This window comes from Ambystoma mexicanum, chromosome 6p (genome assembly GCF_040938575.1).
Source record: "Ambystoma mexicanum isolate Mex_15411 chromosome 6p, UKY_AmexF1_1, whole genome shotgun sequence".
Classification (NCBI taxonomy): domain Eukaryota; kingdom Metazoa; phylum Chordata; class Amphibia; order Caudata; family Ambystomatidae; genus Ambystoma; species Ambystoma mexicanum.
Genome location: NC_090935.1, coordinates 1,308,364,942 through 1,308,388,301, shown reverse-complemented (window position 1 = coordinate 1,308,388,301; position 23,360 = coordinate 1,308,364,942). Strand labels below are relative to the sequence as shown.

Here is a 23,360-nt window from a genome sequence, read left to right as displayed (position 1 = left end):
AATACAAAGAATAAGAGTTCCAAAAGACAGAACCCAGAATGAGTGGAAAAGGGCTCCACTCATTCAAGAGTTCAGAAAAAGGTCCGGCAGGTCAGCAAAACGTGCTGGGGGTCTCACTACAAGAGGGGATGAAGCATAAAAAGGATTAATTCCCCCAACGGCAAACCTGCGTTCAGGAGAGAAGTCGGAGGATGAAGACAGACCTATGACGCTGTTTCTCGGATCTCTTTCTCGATGACGAAGAGGACTGGCAGGAACTGCTTCAAGAACGTATTTTGGAACTTTTTCTCTGCAGCAACTCATCCTGTATTAGTCTGGTGATCGTCTTTTTTCAAAGCGTTGTGGAAGGGGATTTCTGAAGGGGGCCTACCCGCAGAGAGATTCCCTTTCATTCTTATGAGTGCCTATGGACAGACAGGAACCAGTCAGCAGTCTTGTGGTCTGTGCCTAGGCACCACAAAAATGTGGTGAGGGTTGGTAATTGACATTTTCGACACAGTCTATGCATTTTTTAAACCCGTTTTCGGGGTAGACATTTTGGAACAATCGTCCTAGTTTTGATAGAAACAACTGCGTTGTATATGAAGCAAAGCTTTAGCAGATAAACAGAACTGAACAGGTGCGGTGCATGCTGCATACACAGTCGATGACGTCAGCATCAAGAGGGGAGAGAGGCCTTTGAAGAACATTGAATCGACCATTGCCTCTACCGCAAAATAAATGTTTTCTGAAGCTGGAAGGAGTTCTGTTCTCCTGAGTGCCTCTGAAGTAAGTTGTACAGCTCCCAGGCCTGTGACTTCATTTGAATTTAAAACAAATAAATATGGTTTTCTAAATTGAGCTAAAGTGCTTCTGCTCCATCTCCCCAGTGTCCACTGCCCTCCCTCCAGCTCCAAGCATATACCCGCCAGCCCCCTGCGCTATTATTGGGTATCGAGGCCCACTTAAGTCATTCCCCTAGGGCAGCCTCTACCTTAGCACACCTTGGCTAAAGGCCCCAAGGCAAAGGGTAGCTCCTGTAGAGCCGCTCCAGCCATGTTAGTCTGCCGCCGTCAACCAGCACCAACTAACAAGTTAAGAGTAGTCTGGGTGGGGAGTACAGCAATTGTTAGGGAGATTTATCATTTGTATGCTTCATCCACTCTCCTAATGAGACCCCCCCGGTGCTTTTTGCTGGACCTTTTTCTGAAATCCTGAATGAGTGGAGCCTTTTTCCACTCATTCATTCGTACAGGCTTGGTTTTTGGAACTCTATTCTTTGTATTTAACCTGTTCTATGTAGTCTATTTTCCTCCATAACTTTTATAAGCACCTCATGCCTGGTCTTATACTATGGGCCGGGATTTCATTGAAGTGTTAGATCCGTCACTGGATAGAATGCAAATGGTGCATAGATCACTTACCCATACCACTCAGAAGTTGACAGGGATGTGTACAACTTGGGAGCTCAGGGACATTTGAAGGGTGTGACATGGTGGGGAACAGGGGTACTCCTTTCAGTCCACAGTGCACCAATCGGCTTCCCAACTTAATTATGTTCTAATCTCCGATGACAACAGGGTCTGTTGGGGGGGAAATGAGATATTGGCTCGCACACGGTCGGATCACATGCCACTGATGAATATGGCAATTCCGGCTGTCGAGCAAACTGGCGTGGACCTTGAAGAAAGTTTTGTAAAGCAAAACTTCCGAAAATGAAGTCCAATTTCTATATAGACGACAAAAATTCTGTCCAGTCAAAGGTATTGAGGAATTTAAATGTAAGGTGTGGGGGAATTGCATATCTAAGGAGGAAGGTATACTACATTCAATTAGGAGGGAACTGGTGGACAGCGATGCCAAACTTCGCCAGATGAAGGCGGACCTGGATCAGGGAGGTGGGAGGCTGAAAGGCACAGAACGGAAGAGTTGGGACAGGTTTTAGGAGGCCGCGCATAAGGCAGGTCAGTTTTTACTGAGATAACTTGCTGTGCAGCAATATGGGGAGGGGCAACGACTGGGAAGGCTCTTGGCCAGGGCAAAGAGGACCGAGTTCGCCAGGACGCATGTGATAGCAATTAAATACGGGGATGGAGTATTGCGCTACACAGACAGTGACATAGGGCACGCGATTTGGGAGTTTTATGTCAAGTTATACCCTGCGCAATGTGGGATGCAACAGTCAGAACTAGACCGGTTCCTCAATCAGATGGCACTGTATTTGTTTGGGGATGAGTAAGAGGGAGATGTTGAATAGTCCAATCACTGAGGAGGAGCTGCACAGTGCAATTAAGTCACTCACGGCTGACAAGGACCCGGGGCCTGATGTCTTATGCCAGAATTTGATAAAGCCTATGCGGCTATGCTTGGCCCATATTTGTTGGGTATGTATCAGCAGGCGGTAGATGACGGGATGCTCCTTACCATGGTGCGAGTAGAGGTGGTCACTATATTAAAGCCGGGGAAGGCAGCAGATGTGTGCATCTTATCGGCCAATTTTGTTAATCAATCTGGATAAGAGACATGCCAAGTTTCTGGCCGCCAGGTTGGCTCATTTAAGGTGCCGTTGTATTAAGTCGGACCAATCCAGCAGCCGATCCAGACGTTCCCTTGGTGGCAGCACTATTGGATGCGGAAAAAAACTTTAATTTTGTAGAATGGACCTTTTTATTTATAGTGCTGAGACCGATGGGGTAGGGGAGGGATTCATGTCGCTGGTGTCCCTGTTATACATCACCCCAACAGCTCAAATGAGAGTTAATGGTCAGCTTACAAGGCTGGCGCATATGGGGACTGGTACGAGGCAGGGGTGCTCCTGTCCCCACTCTGCTTTGATATGGCCATAGAACCGCTAGCAGAATTAATCAGGGATAGGCACTTACACAGGGGGGAGTAGATGTACACCCATCAGCTAGTGGTATCACTTTATGCCGACGATATGGTATTGTATGTGACAGATGCTGAGTCGAACCCGACCCCTGCAATGGACATCTTGGACTATGGTAACCTGTGAGGATTTAAGGTCAACCCGAGTAAATCAGTGTTGTTTTGGCTTATGGAACTGACAGATATTTCGGGATGGGCTGGGATTCTAGTGGCACACAAAGTACTCGATACCTTGGGACTGAGCGTGCCTGCTCCTCAGATGTCCTATACCAAAAAAAAACTATGCAAGGATGTTGGACAGCCTAGGGGAGCAACAGAGGTGGATGAGACTTCCTCTGCATGGTAGAAAATCCATATTAAGATGATTTTGCTACAATGGTTCCTACACATCTTTCTGAATGTGCTCTTGGCAGGAACTAAAAACATATGTCAAGGAATTAAGAGCCATACTATCGGTTTATTTGGGCTGGGAAACAGTCCAGAGTCCAGTGTGACATCCTAACAGCACCTCTCAAGCAGGGAGGGATGTCTTTACCAGACATTGAATCGGACGACTCAGCGCAAGAATAATTTGTGTCGTGCTGCCCCCGCCCTCCCCCGATAGACGGCATGTACAAATGGTGCATTGGCAGACCCCTCTCTGCGGCGGGCTATGTTACTTACCGTCCTTTGGAATCTGGCGAGACCTAAGAATATGGTGGAGCTGACCTGTAGAACCGGAGTGCGTATAGAAAAAGAAAAAAGGGGGGGGGTGGGAACAGAGCTGCTGTACTCTTCAAGCTTACTTTACTGGTGGTGCATATACACCTGGTGTGCCACTGACGAGTGAGAAGAACAAGTCACTTACCAACTGTAACGTTCGACTGGATGTTCCTCCCACGTATTCCTCATCTTAGATATATTCGCCAGCTTGCTGCTTCGTCGGAAAAAGATTGCCAGAGGGAGCTGTGCTCGAGGCCGCTTAGCTTGGTCCCGCGAAGGCCGCCGTCGAGTGTAGACGCCATCCGTTATATAAAGGGCTTGAGCCGCGCCGGTTGGATTCAGTTCTGTTTTTTTGATGTTAATGGTTGCATCAGTTGTATTAAGGTGTCGACATATGTCAGGCTCTTAAGTACAAGTGCAAAAAGTGTAAAAACTGTACGGAGGGGTAGGTTGGGAGGGTCGATGAGGAATACGTGGGAGGAACATCCAGTCCAAAGAACGTTACAGTTGGCAAGTAACTTGTCCTTCGAATGGATTGTGTCCTCCCACGTATTCCTCATCTTAGATAGACTCCCACAGCAGTAGTAATTTGGAGGAGGGAGCACCAGAGCTTTTAATTCTGTAACAAATGAAGGACGGCTTTTGCAAAAAGGCCCCCTTGGTAATAAGCAGAGTCTAAACAATGTTTTACAAAGGTGTGCATAGATGACCAAGTGGCCACAGCACAAATTTCCTGCAGTGGGACACCCCTCTGAAGAGCCGTGGAAGTTGCTATGCCCCTGGTTTAATGAGCCCTTAAACCATCTGGAGGCTCTTTCCCAGCCAATTTGTAACATTCAGATATTGCTAGAATTATCCATCTGGATAAGGCTTGTTTGGACACACCAAGGCCCAATTTGTGTCCAGTGTAACCGACAAATAACTGATCAGTTGGTCTAAATCTTTCCAGTCTAGAGATGTAGAAGCTGGGAGCCCTTTTAGGGTCTAGCCTATGGAATCTTTCCTCCTCTTTACTAGCGTGTGGAGGAGGATAAAAGAAAAGTAACGTGATCTTCTGTGATACATGGAAATCAAACTATTTTAAGTAGGAAAAAAGGCTTGACCTTTAAAATAACTTTATACTTGTGGAAAATCATGAGAGGCGGCTTACAAGAGAGCGCCTGCAACTCACTCACCCTGTGGGCTGAAGTTAAAGCCACTAGTAAAACAGTTTTTAAAGTTAGGAGCCTTAAAGGACAAGAATGTAAAGGCTCAAAAGGGGCACACAAACTTTAAAACTAAATTTAAATCCCAAATGGGAACTTGGAAAGGTGTTGGAGGGAACACATTTGTTAACCCTTTAAGAAATTGGATAACTAAAGGAATTTTAAAATACAAAATTTCTTCTGAGGAGCGCTTGAAGGTAGATAGCGCTGCCAAATATCCTTTAATAGTTCCAATTGGTGTCCCCGAGTTGGCTAAATGTAATAGAGAGGAAAGCACCATGGGAGTGGTACATTGAAAAGGATCCACATTCTTATCCCTGCACCAGTTACTGAATTTCTTCCAACGACACCGGTATAAGGATTTTTTGCTGGCCTTCTGGCCGAAAGCAAAATCTCCATAACTTCATCTGGGAGGTCCCAATCCTTAAATCTCAACCTCTCAGAAGCCAAGCGTGAAGTTTGAGCGTCTTGACCTCTGGATGGAGAACCAGACCTTCCTCTTGCGAGAGAAGATCCTCTCTTTGTGGAAGACGTATTGGAGGGCAGATGGACATGTCCAGAAGGTACCACGTCCTTCTGGCCCAGTCCGGGGCAATTAGGATCATGGTTCTCCTGAACTTTCTCAACCTCCTGATTACATGAGGAATCATGGGGACTGGAGGAAACGCGTAAAGGAGTAGAAAAACCCAGTCCACTACGAACGCGTCCCCTAGAACTCCTCTCGGGGGAAATTCCCTTGAGCAATACAGTTCGCACTTCCGGTTTGCCCCGGTCGCGAACAGATCTACTTGAAGGGTTCCCCAAAGGGTCAAGATCTCTTGAAGGACTTCCCGAGATAGCTCCCACTCGTGGGAGATAGTGCTCTGCCTGCTCAGAGCGTCCGCCGCCATGTTCAGCTCTCCGGCAAGATGAATTGCCAATAGAGAGATACCTTCTTGCATTGCCCAGAACCAGAGTTGCATTGCCTCTCTGCACAGTGGAAGTGATCCTACGCCTCCTCTTTTGTTGATGTAGTACATGGCCACCGTGTTGTCTGTCATTATCACGACATTCTTTCCCTATACAGGAGGGCAGAAAAGCCTTCAGCGCTAGTCTGATGGCCTCAGCTCCAAAAGGTTGATGTGTAGACGACCGCAGATTGTCACATCGTTGGTGTGGGCTCCCCATCCTGTGAGTGAGGCGTCCGTCACTACAGTTATCTCTGGCCATGGTTGCCAAAAAGGTTCCCCCTTGAGGATATTCTCCTTGCGAACCCACCATAGGAGATCTTGAGGCACCTTGGATGGGACTTGTAGAAGATCTGCCATCTCCCCCGAAAACTGGGACCATTGAGTCCTGAGGGCCCATTGCAGGGATCTCATCCTCAGTCGAGCCTCTGGCATCAGAAAAATGCAGGATGTCATGAGGCCTCGCAACCTTAGGAAGTCTACGCTGGTAGATGTTGGGCATTTTGAAACTTTGCTGCCATGTGCAGAATGTGGTGAGCTCTCTCCTCGGGAGGCGTGGCTTTACCGGAGGTGGTGTCCAGGACAGCTCCGATGAATTGGAGTCTTTGGCTCGGAATCATTTGCGACTTCTTGTAATTGAGGGAGAAGCCCAGTTTGTGTAGGTAGTGAAAGGTCATGGCTAGATGTTCCTGGGCCCGTTCGGGTGAACCTGCCCAGATTAGCCAATCGTCCAGGTAAGGGTAGATGTGAATCCCCTCCCTCCCGATACTCGCTGCCACGACCGCCATTAGTTTGGTGAAGACCCTCGGGCGGAGGTCAGCCCAAATGGCAGAACTCAAAACGGATAGTGAGAGCCACCAATTGCAAACCTCAGGTACTTTGTGTTTGAGATGGATTGGCACATGAAAGTAAGCATCCTGAAGATCTAATGAAACCAGCCAGTCCTGAAGCTGAAGAGCCTGAAGGATCTGAGAAAGGGTCACCATCTTGAACTTGTCCTTCCTGAGGAATTTGTTCAAATTTCTGAAGTCCAAGATGGGTCTCAATCCTCCGTCCTTTTTGGGGATGAGAAAATAAAGGCGGGGAGGCGTTCGGGGGGGGGTGGGGGATTACCAGCCCTGGTTCCTCTCCACTACAGGTACATGTTCTATTGCACCTTTCTCTAGCAGGGTTAAAATCTCCTGCAGAAGGAGCGGTTCTGGAATTTTTACAGAGTTGGCTCCCGGTGGATGATCTTGAGGCCTTTGATGAAAAGGAAGGCAGTAACAATGGGTCACTATCTCTAGTGCCCAGGTATCTGACGTAATGCCCTGCCATTCGTCCAGATACTGAGTGATTCTGCCTCCCACCAGGGTTTTGTGGGTTAAGACCTCAAAAGTGGTTTTGCAGTGGCTGCAGCAGAGGCTGAGGAGGTAGTAGCCGCTGCTGTGGCTGATCTAGCGCCTCTCCCTTTTCCACCACGAAAGGGTTTTCTCTGTTGGCCTCCGACTGGTCTGCCCTCTCCCTTTTCCAAAAGAGGAATAGAAGCGAAACGTGTGACTCTTCCAGGAAGATGAGCATGCGTAAGAGTGTTGCTGAGGTTGCCTTATAGCGGTGCTGAGTGATTTTGCTGCCGCTTTCGAGGTCTGCAGCTTCTCCAAGCTCTCGTCCGCCTTGCTGCGAAACAACCTCAAGCCGTCAAAGGGCATATTAAGTAATCTGGACTGTACATCAGATGCAAAGCCAGATTTCCTTAGCCATCTGAATCTACGCAAGACTGCGCTAGATGCCATGGACCTGCTTATACTCTGCAGTAGCCAGTCCTGACTTGAGGCACTCCTCCATAGCCTCCTTTCCATCCCTTACTATCGCCAGGAAACCATCCCGCTCCTCCTGGATGTGATCAGCCGCTGCATCCAAACAGCTCCACAGGGTGTAAGTAAATCTAGCTAATGTACAAGTCACATTAGTAGATTTAAGGGCCATACTACCCAAAGTGAAAACTTTCCTCTCCCAGGCATCAATCTTTGTTGTCCCCATCAGGAGGCATGGAGGCATAATTTCTTATTTACAGCTGGTAAAGACTCAGGGGTCTCCCCATTTGTCATAACTCTCTTTTGAGGAGCTTTGTGAAAAGGAAGGATTGGGTCTTTGAGGTGCTTCATCAATAATATCAGTCAAGTCATCCTGGTCATACCTTGGAGACACTGACTTCCACCCCATAATATCTATCACTCTTCCCATAAGGTTCCTATACCCCGGCTCAGGGTGGTCAGTGGGGTCAGGCCTTTCAAATTCTACCTCAGGTGAGGTATCTAGGCCACTGGCCGATTGTAGGCAGTCATAAAGGTCTGCCATTTTTGAACTAGGATCTACTAGTTCCTCAGGGATTTCTCTTGTCCCAAATCTAACACCAGCTGAAGTAATTTCCTCATCAGATTTTTGTTTTTCAAAAATAGACATGGATTCAAAAAATTCCTGCCTGTGCTGAGGGTGAAAAAGTTTTTCTGCTAAAGGTGGCAGCATAGACCTAGATTTAGCCATAGTGGTCGTCTTGGGAACCGGTATAAAAGATTTCCCTGTCGAAGGAATCGACGATGGCTTCGATATGCTCGAAGGAATCCCCGAGGTCATCGAGCAAGGCATAGACGCCGAAGGTATCGACACCATCTTTGGCTTCGATTAAGTCAAAGGACGCGTCAAGCCGATACCAAACTTCAACGATGAGGACGCCATTTTGTCCTCGGTCAACCTCGATTTGTGCACCAAAGGTTTCTGTATTGTTTCATGAGGCGTGGAGAATCATCCTCCGAGGACGCCCTCGACTTTGTCGGATTTAGCATGTGTCGTTTTAGATTTCCCTCTGTCACTTTTAGAGTGGACAGGGCCATGCTCTTCACGCAACTTTTTTGAGGGGGTCAGGCCGTCTTCTCAAAAATGTTTAGCTTTGAAGCCCTAAAGGCCTCCCATTTTTGGGGGGAATCCGTTCTTGTATTTTCAGCTAAAGAATACACTAACCGAACCATGTACTGCATTTCCGGGCCATCCTGCAGTGGCTCATACTTCACGTGGTAATAGTGGCTGAGGGGGGAAGGGGAAAGTGTCCAGTTTATACACAAAAATAAGGGATGACAGTGAGGGATGGGCGGCAGTGGCATGAGCAAAATGGGAAAGGTCACTGGGCCAGCCTATTACGGACACAAATTATGATGGTATTGCTGCAGGCAAACGAGTAAGGTAGCAATTAACAGTCGTTATAAATTGATACACTATGTTTATCCATCAGCTGCATTATACTCCAGCGGTTTTGCATGGATTCTATTCTAAGTCCCTGATGAATGTAAGATGTTCGTACTCGCCTGCTGAAGTTTTTCACCTAGCGTGGAACTACCCTCGTATCATGGGATTCTGTAATTACGTGTTCCCGGTGGTCTCAGACATAATCGGGGAGCGTGTTGATCCTTCCCTACTGATCGCTCCGATGGGATACACCGAGGGTGCTGCTAGGCATGCAAGGAGATTATTAGGGTCATTGTTCATATAAGCCAGGTGGAGAGTAGCCATGTCATGGTGGTAGGTTGGGGGGGCGTTCTTCATAGAGCAGTGAGGGAAGGATGTGCTGTATTGCAATGATATGGAAACAGTACAGTGATGTGGTACATCCGTGCACCAGACTCGGACATCTGTGGGGCCATACAAACTATATTTGATTGCTAAAGAAAGGCCGGAGTCTCTGGGATGTACTTCCCGATAGGAGGCTTGGAGGCTGCTGTTGCAAGCGTACTTCTCGGAACTGGGTGGGGGAGGATGGATTGGCGCTTAATTCTGATGTATATACATGTGTGGGGGGGGCACCAACTAGGAATGAGGTCAGGGTGCATTGGTGGGAGGAGGCACTACCCCTGCAGGGGACTTGTTGCAATCTGGTTCCTTGCAGGCCTGGGAGCACAAAGGCATTATGGGAGCCTTGTAATATCTGGGTGTGAAACATCAACCTGTGCATGGGCAGCTACTTACGGGGCCCAAGACATTGGACAGAAGTGGCCTTATGGGGCACATTTGCTTGTCAAGGTTGGTAAGTGCTATGTGTAATTCTGTAATGGAGTCAGGTGGTTAACTGTTGTTGGAAAAAACAAAAAGAACAACAATTTTTTAAAAAAGGACACTTGCAAAGGCTCGAAGGCATCAATCCTCGTGCAGGGGTTGAAATTAGTTGTTCCCACCGTTCCAGGTGTTGAAGCACAGACCATGGTTTTCTTGAGACCAGGCAAAAGAGAAGGGCTTTACCAGGACTTCACTAGAGTTGGTGCTGGTCAGCTGCAGGAGGAGTCCTCGGGTTGTTAGCGGGCTCCACTTTGTAGGGGTCTTGGCTCCAATGATAATAGGTCTATGGCTGCTGGAGGAGTCCCTTTATCCAGGATTTGGACTGGTAGCTCGCCCAGGTCCACCAATGGTAAGGACCCACACCATTCAAACTGGTAGTGGCTATGCCATCATTGATAGCCACTGGCCACACAATCAACCCAGCAACAGACATGGTCACCATGATGTGTACTGGGACCAGACAGTCCCAGCCCCCACACCGGGCCACCACTCAGCCAGCATAAGCAGCAGTTTTCCTTAGCAAAGGTTATTTCATATCAGGCAATTCAAGGCTTCAGAGGGCTGGACGAAGGCCAAAGGACAGGCAAAAACATCATGGCACAGCCATTTTAGAGTGCTACCAACTCTTTGTAGCCATTTGCAGTAAATGCCAAAGTGCCCATTTTTGCTTTGCCACCTCTTGTAAAAGAGCCACACTGTTTGGTTGTATTATAAGCTATTGTTTCTGTAGAGATATTAGGCATGCAGTTATACTTGCTAGATACATCCTTGTCTCTGATCTACAACTATCAGTCATTGTTGGCACAATGTTCTTAAGTGTGGTCTCTATTAGGGTTAATCAATGCAACCCACACTCTTTCCCCAAAGATTTTCAGGTCATGACCAGGCATGCAGCGAGCTTGCAATTTTACGGTCACGTTATGGTCAGGTGTTTGATTAGCAAAAAGAACCTTCTGAATTTGTATCAGTGCCAATTGCTTTCTGCAGGCTGTAACACATCTACTAGTGAATTATCAATTTCAACTGTAAATTCACTCAAATACAGCATTCCAATTGGTTTCTACTTCCTGTGCTCCTGTGGCGGGATAGGATATGGCATGTATAACGGAGCATAGTATGAAGTTATTTTCCTTTATCCAGGAGTAAAGCATGCTCAGTTTAAGCGTGTTACTCCAGCTCTGTCTCATTAAGTTAATTATCTTTCTACTGCAAAATAATTGGTTGCTCCATACTGCGCAAATTGTATGCTATCATGGTGTTAGGACAGCTTTTCTGAAGTCCAACTAAGGGCTTAGTAAAAACATTCAACTGAGAGTACAAGACTCGACTCTTAGTATAAGGCTGTACCACCTGAGTATATGGTAGCATAGATAGAGCAGCCAGGCGTATTTGAGGAGGAAGAGTGTGCTGTAGGAAGGTACAACAAATCTGTAGTATACCAAAGTTTCAATAGAAACACTTACAACCAGAAGTATTATAGAAAATGAAGGTTTATTATAAATACATTTAGGCCAAGTACTTTGTCAGAGTCAAACACATTATAAAAACATAAGTGTTTGAAGGTACACAGACCAAAGCATAAACCTTGTTCAGAAAACAAGCAGTACTTCTAAGCAAGTCAGACCTTATAAAACACATTTAGTATAGGACACACCTATTCATGGGGAGTAAAACCATGAGTTCTGTTCGGCTTACTTTCAGTAATACAAGGGTAGTAGACCCTAGCAGTTGTGCAGTGACACTCCGTTAAGGAATCACTTAGTAAACCAACCTGCAAGTATATTTTTCTGAATAGTGGAACTCATTCAAGGAACAGTAGAAATCTATAATTGTACAGGTTAACCGTTAATACTAGATGAGTAAGGCTTTTTGTGTAATACAATTACAGTTGCTTTTCAGATCAGTGATTATAACAGATTCATCCCAACATACTTTCCCCTGCTTGGTTACAAGTAAAAAGTAAACTGACATCTTGACACCTGGTTTGGCTTTGCTAGTCAACTGCTCCCTTAAGAGTTGGTCGTTTTCCCTACAGTACTCAGGAAAAGCCCCCAGCTTAAAGAACAGTCAGATGATCCAAGAACATTTTTCCCAGGAAAAGGGATATTGGAGAAGAACAAGTTACTTTCTTACCTGGTAACGTTCTTTCGATGGGATGGTCCGACGACGTATTCCATTTCTATGACATGTAATCAGCACAGCTGTGGTGATTACATGTCATAGATATGGAATACGTCAGAGGACCCAATCCCCTGGAAAAGATAATTGGACAATCAGAAAATAACCAGTCAATTTGTATACTACATGGAGACTTAATGTTTTACATAAAATATAGATTTTCAGAATCAGCCTTGTGAAGAGAATGAGAAGTCATAGATTCTACATAGAATCTCTCTCAGCAGATGTGGTGTTCCCCAGGAGTCTAACCTCTCTGTCTTGCGTTTCAACCAATACCTGGCACCCCTTGCCCACTGCATTGCTGCTCTCTGCTCCAACTTTCAGTGCTATGCTGATGACACAGCTTGTTTTCAGGCTCCCCTCTGCCATCTCTTCTCCCACTCTCATTTCTGACTGTCTGCAATCCAGGAGTGGTGTGCCGCCAACCAGATCTGCCTAAATGCCAGTAAAATGGAGATCCACCTCATCGGCACTCCTGCACCTTCCTTTCTTGACACTCTGGCCAGCCTCCCTTGGCCCTCTTCCTGCTCCCACCTGTGAGGCTAAGAACCTCTAGGTCATCTTCGACTCCACGCTTTCCTTTTCTCCACACATCTCCGACATCTGTAAGAAGTCAAACTACCAACTGCCCCACCTCAGGGGTATTCTTCCTTTCCATCGCCAAGAAGCTCCCCCTCTCTAGAGCTCTGGTTCTCTCTAGGCTGGACTACTGAGACAGCTTCTTTCGAAATCTGCCTACCACCACTCACCGCCTTCTGCAAATCATCCAGAACAGGACCACAAGACTTGTCCTTGGCCTCAAGCCCAGGGATTGTATCTCTCCAGCCCTGAAATCGCATCATTGGCTCTCAGTGGCTGATAGGATTAAGTTCAAGACCCTCTGCATTGTTCACAAGGCCTTCTGGGGCCTGGGTCCGCAACAACTTCAACTCAAGCTCTTCGCTCCTCCACTTCCAACTCCCTCAGAGTCAGTCATTTCTCCAAGCAACAAGCTGGTGGTAGATCTTTCTCTTCGGCTGGGGCCTCCCTCTGGAACAGCCTCTCTGCCTCTTTGAAACTTGAGGAGAACCATCTTCGGTTCTGAAAGCACTTAAAGACCTTCCTCTTTGCTTCTGCCTTCTCTCTCCCCCTCCACTGCTGATCTCCGTTTCTGCACTCGGCACCTAGCTACCCTCTGAATTCGGGCCCGGATCCCTGCCCATCCAGCTGCATACCCGCACTGCCTCCTGGCAACCCTTGCACTCTGGTCTGTATCTGCAACCCTACAGTCCCCTTACCTGCACTTATTGGAACACCAGTTGCCTGTACTTAACTCTTCTATTTGCTGGCCTCACTACCCGTTTTGTTATGATCACATGTTCAGCACTTTCCACTCCACCCCTGCACTTGTGCGTTCTCAATGTCACTGGGCCTAGTAAGATCGTTGTTTTTGTCCTCCCTTGTTCCCCTCCCATGCCTCGTCGCGCCTTGAAACACTTGTGTATGGGCGCAATATGAATAAAAAATATCAATCAGAACATTGTAGTGATTTCACAGTAGATGTTTGAGTTTCCTGGCTGGTAGACAACATGACGCTATAAAAGAAGCTCTCGAGGTTGAAATAGTGCAGTCTCCAATATTGCCTCAAGCTTCACAATGATTTTCTGGTGTTCATAGTGTTGCAAATACAAAGCATGCCCACATTGTTCTGTGTGGTATTCAACCGAGTCTGCAATGTCTGTCCATACCATCTGAAATGGTGACATACTGGTGTTTGCTTTTGGCTTGAAATAGTGTATCTGGGTAGTTTAATCACTTCACGCAACTCCAGGCAGATCACACCTACATACCTCACTTGCAGGAGTTTATTGCATTTGATGATTTATACAACATTGGATCTGCAGTTGTAGGTCCCCTGCGTCATTGTTCATTTCTGTGGAGGTATGGCATATCCAGTGAAGACGTGTGCATGTTTTGCATCTCCTGGCAGTTCCTGGGTATTTCTTGTTTTAATGGAAATGTACTCTTGGTCAGAGAACGTGCTAGGCTGCTCTGTTGTATGCAATTAGGGGAGGTACTTTAAAAATGTGTCTCCACTCATTCCTGCTAAATATGGATGCAGGTCCTTAAACCTATTCCAATTAGTGATGGATGGTAAGTGACAACCAAAGGTATGACATGCATTACTTACCGTAAAAGCATTTCTGATTGTATCTGCTTAGATTCACATCCTGTGCATATAGTCCGACATCCAGTGGTCACCGCAGAGTATTGCATCTTTTCTTTTCGAGAATCGAAAGGGGACATCGACATGGGCATGCCTGTAACACTATCCCTACGCAACGTGTAGTGTACCCAAGATCCCTCACGCGTCGAGGTCACTCCGATTGCATTTTTTCTGCCGTGAGGGAGCCTTATGACTATCGTGAGTGAGAACAGAAAAGAGTGCAAGACGTCGATGCTCCTTCCATCCGAGCAGGGAGGAAGGGTGGGCGCATGTGAATCTAAGCAGATACAATAATCAGAAATGCTTTTACGGTAAGTAAACAATGTCTTCTGATGTTAATCTGCTTTGAATCACATGCTGTGCATAGACTAGCAAGCAGTACCCGGAGTTGGAGGTGGGTTGCGAGAAGGAACAGTAGTGAAAAGATGTATTAGTACTGCTTGTCCCACCTGAGAATCAGACCTAGAGCGAGTGTCTAGGCAATAGGGTCTTGTAAAGGTGTGTACAGAACTCCAGGTTGCCGCTTTGCAAATGGACTCAAGGGGAACATTTGCAATGAATGCAATGGAAGCCCCAGTGCCTCGGGTAGAATGTGCTCTAGGCTTGAAGGGAAGTTCTCCCTTAGCAAGAGTGTAGCAGAGTGATGCATTTGGCAATCCACCTAGAGATAATGGATTTGGAGACCGCATCTCCTCCTCTTTCTGCCGCCAATGAAACGAAAAACGGATTTGCTTTTTTTAGTGGTCGAGTTCTTTCCATGTAGAACAGGACTGCTGTGCATACATCAAGTGTGTGCAGGCTTCTTTCTCCCATGCTTGAAGGGGTTTGAAAGAACGTTGGTAGTTCTATTGATTGGTTCACTTGGAACATAGAAATGAATTTAGGCACAAACCTAAGGTAAGTGCGTAGAACCACCTTATCTTTGTGAAGTGTTACAAAGAGGTCTAGGACAGAGTGCTTGTAGTTCACTTACTCTCCTAATGGAGGTAATAGCTATTAAAAAAGCAGTCTTATAGGTGAAATCTTTAAGACTCGCTCTATGCATGGGCTCGAAGGGAGGCCCTATAAGTCTAGTCAACACCACGTTTAGGTCCCATCCGGGAGCCAGGTTATAAATGGGAGGGTGAATTCTTTTGACTCCCTCCATGAAAGCCTTAATAACTGGTATCTTCCACCACAACACTTTCAGTTGTGATGTAGTGTAGGCTGAAAGCGCAGCTAAGTGAACCTTTAGAGAGTTAAAGACCATGCCAGAGTCAAGTAAATGAGTTAGGTACAAAACAATATGTGCGGGAGAGCAGTTAATCGGGTTAATGCTCTCTGAGTTGCACCAGATGACAAACCGTTTCCACTTACTGGAAAAGCAATATTGAGTGTTCGGTTTTCTTGCCTCCCTGAGAATGTCCATACACCTGAGGGAGCTGCAGGTGCCCAGACTATGACTTAAGGAGCCAGCACGCTAAATTCAATGTGTGTGGGATTGGGTGAAGCATCTCCCCTTTGTCTTGCGACAACATGCTGTACGGGCAAGGCAGTTTCACTGGAGGAGATAGGGACATCTCCATCAGATGAGCGAACCAGGGTTGGCGGGCCCACATGGGGGCCACCAGTATCATCGTGACTGGTTCCTGGTGCATCTTGTGCACTATTTTGCTGAGAAGGGGAGGCCGGGGAAATGCTTAAACAAATTTTCCTGACCATGTTATCCAGAGTCCGTTCCCCTTGGAACTGTTCTGGGGGTACCTGGAGGCGTAATATTGGCATTGAGTGTTCTCCAGAGTTGCGAACAAGTCGATCTCTGGGAAGCCCCATTCTGCGAAAAAACATTGGAGACAATGTCTTCGTGTAATCGGCATTCATACTCCATGGGTAGTGGGAAACCTCTGCTGAATACGTCTGCTAGAAGATGGAGGTCCCCTGGAACATGTGACAACTGGAACATGTGTTTGAGAGCCCACTTTCAAATGTTCCGTGACAGTTTGGACAGCCCTGGAGAGTGAGTGCCCCCCTGTTTGATCAGATACTACATGGCCGTGGTGCTGTCTGAGGATCAGGATAGTCTTTCCTTGCAGTTGTGTCTGGAAAGCTTTTAGTGCTTTGAACACTGTTAACAGTTCCAACAGGTTTATGTGGTTGGATGCTATGTCTGATGACCAAACTCTCTGGGCTGTTTGCTGAAGCAGGTGAGCTCCCCACCCTGTGACAGATCAGTCTGTAGTTCGAGTGGCTTCCACTGCGGGGGTGGTGAAGGATTTCCCCTTCAAGAGGTTGTCCCTCGACCACCGCCGCAGCGAGAGAACTAGGGCCGGCAAGACAACCTCTAGATCGTCCCATTGTCCGCTGGCCTCACACCACTGACTGTTGAGCCACTCTTGCATTGGACTAATGTGCAAGCGCGGATGACGAAGCAAGTAAATACATGACGCCATCATTCTAACAGCCGCATAGCCTTGCGTACCGTCACCTACCGACTGGCTACATATTGAGGGATTTGAAACCACAAGTTTTGGACCCTCTCGTTGGAGGGGGAGACAAGGCCGTCCCTTGTTCGAATTAGAGCCCCTGGGAACTGCTTGACCTGACTCGGGTCTAGGCTGGATTTTCTCTCATTGATCGAGAATCCCAGACTGAATAACACATCGATCGTCTTTTGGGTATTTGACAGACAGGTTTCGTAAGAGTCCCCAGTTATGAGCCAGTCGTTGAGGTAAGGATAGACTGGGATGGATTGCCTGCGAAGGTGTGTTGCTGCCACCGCAAGTACCTTTGTAAATACCCTTGGTGTGGATGCTATGCAGAAGGGTAGTACCTTGAACTGATAATGCTCGTCTTGTATCATAAATCAGAGGTATTTTCTGTGCGCCGGCAACATTGAAATATTAAAGTATGCATCTTTCTTGTCCAGTGCTGTCATGTAATCACCCTGTGATGGCAGGGTAATTACTTCCTGCAGGGTGACCGTGCAGAACTTTTGTGGCTTTGCAAATTTGTTCGCTGGCTGCAAATCTAATACAGGGCGCTTGTTAGATCCTTTTTGGGTACAAGGAAGTACACAGAATAAATACCTTCTTTTACCTGCGACAGAGGTACAACCTCTATGGCTCCCTTTTCTTGTAGTGTCTCGACTTCCTGAAGGATAAGAAGATGGTCTGGTGTCAGTCGTCTTGCTCGTGGAGGTCTGAACGTTGGGGACCGGTTGACCTCTATACAGTACCCGTAGGCCACAGTTTTAGCACCCACTCGTCTGTAGTTATCCTCTCCAATGCCTGAAAGGAACGATATTAGCCGGCCCCCGACTGGGGAGGGATGGCAGGGGCCCCGAATCTTTGGGTCATTTTGAACCAGAGGCCAGGGAGCCTCTGGGGGTAGAGTTCCAGCCCCTTCCTTTCCTACAACGCTGACCCCTTTGGGTATACAAGGTGGTGTATCCACCGATTCCCTGTGGAGAGGACCAATTGTTTCCCGAGGTGTACAGTTGTTGAGGGAAGCGTCGGCCATGAAAAAGCCGTCTGGACCCAGATCCTCGTCTTGTAGAGGGTCTTTGTGTAATTTGGTCTAGCATCTTCAGGGCGTCATGCTCCTTTTTTGTGGTCTCGAGCAGAGATCGGCCAGCTGTTTCGGCAGAATCCAAGTGTTTTTAAGTATGCTTTAGTTGACTTGTATGGCCTCAGTCACTGTGGTCAGGAGACAAGGCCGTAATGGTTCAGGAACCTCCAGTAGGCCTTCTTGTAGTAAGGCCCACTGAGCACCAGAGTAGCTGGCCAATAAGGTGGTATTGTGACGATACGCGTTGAAAAAGCTGCTGTGGCCGGGACCCTCTTCCCAAAAGGCGTACAGTTTTTACTTCTTTATCAGGGGGTGCCTTGTCGGTTGAGAGAGGAACCCCTGCCCTTTTTCTTGTAGTGGTCACAACCAGAGAGTCTGGGGTTGAAAGACCTGATATAAAGGGGGTCTGAGGGAGAAGGGCGAAAGAGCTTTTCTATTCTCAGATTAACACCGCTCCTGCCAGACGTTTTTTAGTCGAATTGAGGAGAGGAATAGCCTGGCTGGCGGGTGGCTTCTCTTTGAGAATGTCTTCCACAAAGTAAGCTTCAGGCAAAGCTTAATATGGGGCGATCTTGAAGTGTTCTGCTGCTTTGCGCAACATTATGTTAAACGTCAATTGATCATCCACTGGCGAGGGCTGTCTAGTGGGAGTGGTCTAGGGAAATCCAAACACAGGGCATCATGATCTGGAGACTTTCATGGCTGAGGGTCACCCATATCCGGGGGTTTCCCCCCCACCCCTCTATGGGATCATGCATGTCCTCAGGATTGATTAACTGATCTTCCTCCCGAGTGTCTGCAGGAATCTAGTCCTGTGAGGTCATAGGTGCATATATCCTCTTCCCGAGAAGGGTCAAAGAGTCTTGGGAATTTTGCTACAGGGTATAAAGGGCTCTAATCCCGTGGTCTTCTAGGCGTGAACGGCTCGGAACGGGTAACAAACCTGTCCAGCCTTCCATACAATTTTTCCAAACTTCTCCCTAGTCCAAACAGAAGACAGAATGGTCTAGAGGTGGAAAAGGATCTTGAAAACACTCTTCTGCCGTAAAACGTCGAGATTTTTGTCTCAGCGTCGAAGAAATCCCTTCCTCGCCCTCCGAAACAACTCCTGGGGGATTGACAGAGGTGGGGTATCCCTGTGCCTTTCTTTCGGTTTAGGGGAGGGTTCCGGTAGGCTAGCCTTGGATTTCGATGGATCCTTGGCCTTCTCCGCAAGCCTCGGTGAAGACCGCCGTTTATGGGAGTCTGAGGAAATAATTCTCACTATGCTGTCGGCAACGTCCTCCGCAGACGGGAGGTGCGTAGCCTCGGCCTGCGATTGTGAAGGAGCCTTTTTCGCTAGAACCGGAACCATGTCTTCGCCGGACGCCTTCTTGCAACGCGTCTCGACGGAACCGGAAATATTAGAAATAGCGCCCTTTGTCTTTGATGGGCTGGTCGCTAAGTGCATATGCGGCTGCGGGTAGGGCGGCCAAACCAGATGGTCGCTGGATACCGCCGGAACTTCCGGTGTACCCGTTGGCGCAGAGGTCTTCTTCAACTTGGTCGAAGATTGACTTGGTGTTGTGTGCTTCGTGCCATGTAAATGTTAGTTTTTGTCGCCGGGGGGTACCTTCCTCATAGCAGTGCCCGAGCCGTGCCTGGCTGGGCCGGGGACAGACGATACGGAGCGGGAGCGCTCCGTCGAAAGGTGAACTACCTCCGGTTCTGAGGTCTCTTCGTCACTATTGCCGTCACATTCGGAAGATGCGGCAGCGGGAGATGGATCCGACTTCCACATCCCATAGGCCGCCCACCGCTTGACTTTGCTCTCCTTTAATGGCTTAGGACGGAGGATCTTATAAGCTGCGCAACCTACTTCGTTGTGATAGAGGGGCAAGCAACGGTTACACCGTTTATGCTCATCTCTCCAAGGAAATTTTCATTTGCAAATGGGGCAAAACCTAAATTGAGTCCTCTCCATAGCTGAGGGTAGGTAGAGTGACAAAGACCAAAAGGGAAAGAGTAAGGAAAGGAAAAGGAATTCTAAGATTGTACAGAAATGTCCACCCCACTGGATCACCGTCCGAAGTTCTGATGATTCAGGTTTTCGGCAGAGATCTAGAACAGCCGTCAAAAATAAGGGACGGATAGGGTGATCTTAAGTATTTTATATAAACGATTCGACCAAAGGTCAAAGGGACAATAGGCAATGTCTCGGACGAGCTCTGCTTAAGGCGACCAGTATGCTGGGTGGAAAAAAACCATCAGAGGGACCTCAACGACTGAGGGTTCTTGTACACTACACATCACGTAAGGATAGTGTTACAGGCACACCCATGTCTAAGTGCCCTTTCGATTCTCAAAAGGCCAGATGCAATACTCCGCGGTGACCACTGGCTGTCGGACTATATGCACAGCATGTGATTCTAAGCAGATTAACCATCATCAGAATTTATATTTCTGCTGTCTGTAGCAGATTGTCTATGGGTATTTTCAACAAAGGATCAAATTCCCTGTTAATTTGTCTGGCTGAGTGACCCTTTTGCAAGAAGTTATAAGTTAGTTACTCACCGTAGTGACTTACGTACTCCTAGTCCATAGTCCCCTTTCCTCCTTACTGCATGGACATCCCTCGCTAGGGACGGGAGACGGAACCTTCTTCACCAGAAAAAACCTTCCCCTTTAAATTTAGAGGCGCTGGGGCGTGGCCCTGGGAGCATGTGCTCCCCTGACTCCGCCACTCAGTCAAACCAATTGACAGTCAAGACATTACACACAACCCATGGGAAAAGGCAATGGGCTATCTGGACCTAAGGAAGGACACCCTAGCCCTAGCAGGAGTGCCTGTCCCTAGATGGCGGATGGTGCAACACCCAACTAAGAGGGATAGAACAAGGAGAGACTGTCCCTCATTCAAATCAATTGTGAAGGAAAAGCTTTTAACCATCTTATTTACAAAAGAGCAGCAACGTCCAGCATAGGACTACCATAGGAGTTGCAACAACAAGTTGTGTTATTAGATCTTGTAGAGAATAGCAGCAAAGCTAGCATGTGGTTAGTGGTGCCGGGGGAATTTCAACAGTATATTTATTCACCCTAAGGCATCAATTTGGCCACATGTAGGTGGTTTACGTCTGGAAAAATATCAAATATTATAAGCTAATAACCATGTATATGGGACAACCTTAAAAAAAAAAAACACATGAGTGAATTTCACTCACACAATTGATTAGAATGAGGGACAGTCTCTTTGTTCCATCCCTCTTAGATAGGAGTTGCACCATCCGCCACCTAGGGACAGGCACCCCCGCTAAGGCTAGAGTGTTCTTCCTTAGGGCCAGATAGCCCACTGCCTTTTCCCCATGTGTTGTGTGTAATGTCTTCAGTCAATTGGTTTGACCTTGGTACTCTTTCTCCCAAAGAACCGTTTATATTGTGTATCATAACTGTTATTTAACGGTTAGGGAAGGCAGTGTTTCCTGTTTCATGCCAAAATTAGCCCCGTTATTTAGCCACTCCTCAGTCTCCATTGACACTTCAACAATATTACCATTGTCCAACGACACCAGTTTTAATAAGGGGGGATGGTGGGATATATAGAGGAAAGGGGACTAGGAGTACGTTAGTCACTACGGTGAGAATAATTACTCCTACGTCCCGTCCCTTTTCCTCCATACTGCATGGGCGATTACAACTGAATCTAGCCACAGGGTGGAGAGGAGATCCTCCTTAAGAAAACAAGTTCCTTAGTACTACCTGTCCGAAAGCAGTGTCTGACCTAGAGCCGGCATTCAAACAGTAGTGCTTACAGAAGGCCAAAGGAGTGGCCCACGTGGCCGCCGTGCTGATGACCTGCCATGGGACATGTCTCTGGAATGCGACCGCTGTGGCCTTGGCTCTGATAGCGTTGGCATGCATGTTCACTGGAAGCGGCTTGTGCAGCCCCCTCATAGGCCTCCTTGATGGCCAAAACCACCCACCTTGCTATAGAGGCCTTGGAAGCCGAATAACCCGGCCTTGAACCCCCAAAGGTGACACCCTCCATCTTGCGGAAGCTCTTGGTCCTGTCCAGATAAAGTTTCAGTGCGCGACTGACATCTAGACAGTGCAAGACGGAGCATCGTCTTTGGGGTCCGCAAAGAAAGTAGGTAACACTATCTCCTCATTTAGGTGGAACAGTGACTACTTTAGGTAAGAACGCGGGATGCGTTCTCAGGACCACCTGATCTCTGTGAAAAGTAGTGTACGGTTCTGAAGCCACCAGTGCCTGGATTTCGCTAACCCTACGTGCAGACGTAAGACCCACCAAGAGAACGGTTTTAATGGTGACTAGTCTGATGTCCGCAGGTGCCATTGTTTCAAAAGGTTTGTGCGCAAGGGCGCCCAACACCACGTTGCGGTCCCACTCTGGGTGTGGGTTCTTGATAGGCAGGTAGAGCCTGGTGAGGCCCGCCAGAGGTCGCTTAACCACCAGGTTGAAGGGAGAGAAAACTTCCTCCTCAGAGTTCCGGTAGGCTCCTATGGCCGCCAGATAGGTACGGCATGTGTATTTTTACTCCTGTGTGTGCAAGGTGTGCAGAGAAGGATAGCACAACGTCCAAGTAAGCGGGTCAACCTCCTTTGATTCCGCCCATTGGCAAAACTTAGTCCATTCGCTTTTGTATTGGCTCCTAGTAGCATTGCTCCTAGCGCCCTGTATGATGTCTAGGTTAGCCTGTGACAACCGCAGATGCTTTAGTGTGACCTGCTCAGGAACCACGCTGCAAGGGCTAACTCCTGCAGAGCATGGTCCATGATCCTGCCTCTCTGCTGTGATAGACGATGGGCCGGGCCCAGTGGAAGGTGAATGGGAGGCTTGGCCGAGAGGCTCAGCAGCTACGAGAACCATCGTCTCACAGGCCACCAAGGAGCTATCAGAGTGATGCTGAGGCAACATAATTATTTTATCTTGCAGATCACCCTGTGAACAAGGAGAGTGGGAGGAAATGCGTATGCCGTCATGCTGTTCCACTAACTGCAATGCGTCACCCAGGGAGCCAAGCCAAGATGCATACTGCAGGCACCTCTTGTTGTACCAGGTGGCAAAATGATCCACCCAAGGATGCCCCCATCGGCTGAAGATCCCCTGAAGGACCTGATTGTTCAATTGCCATTCATAATTGTCCACTCCCAGTCTGAGCCTGTCCGCCTCCAGTTTGGACTCCCCCGGGAGGTGGATTGTGCTCAAGTAAATGATGTTCTCAAGGGCCCACTCCCAATGCTGACTGCTACGCTGCACAGAGGAGGGAACCTGGTGCCACCCTGCTTGTTGATGGAATTGTCCATTTGAATGAGGATCATCTTGCCACGGATAAGCGGCAGAAAAGCTTTGAGAGAGAGCCATATAGCATTCAGCTCTAGCCAATTGATATGGGCCACCTGCTCCTGGAGGGGCCAGACTGCATAGACACTGGTTGTCCAGGGAAGCCCCCCCCAGCCTTCCAAGGAGGAATCCGTGGTGATGGTCACTTGGGTTGCTGCTTGCCGAAAGAGCCTGTCTGAGTTGCAGTCCGTGGACCACCACACAAGGTCCTGGTGGAGAAAGGGAGGAATGTTGACAAGCTCCGCTTGGGAGTCCCACTCCTGATTCCATGAGGCTGCGACGTG

At 47.8% G+C, this 23,360-nt stretch overlaps 1 protein-coding gene across 2 annotated transcripts in view; it reads right to left on the bottom strand.

The window, feature by feature from the left end:
- The window catches only part of HAUS6 (HAUS augmin like complex subunit 6), a 1,011,950-nt gene that overhangs the window by 801,197 nt on the left and 187,393 nt on the right, over window positions 1-23,360 (bottom strand). The gene's annotated exons all lie outside the window — the stretch shown is intronic.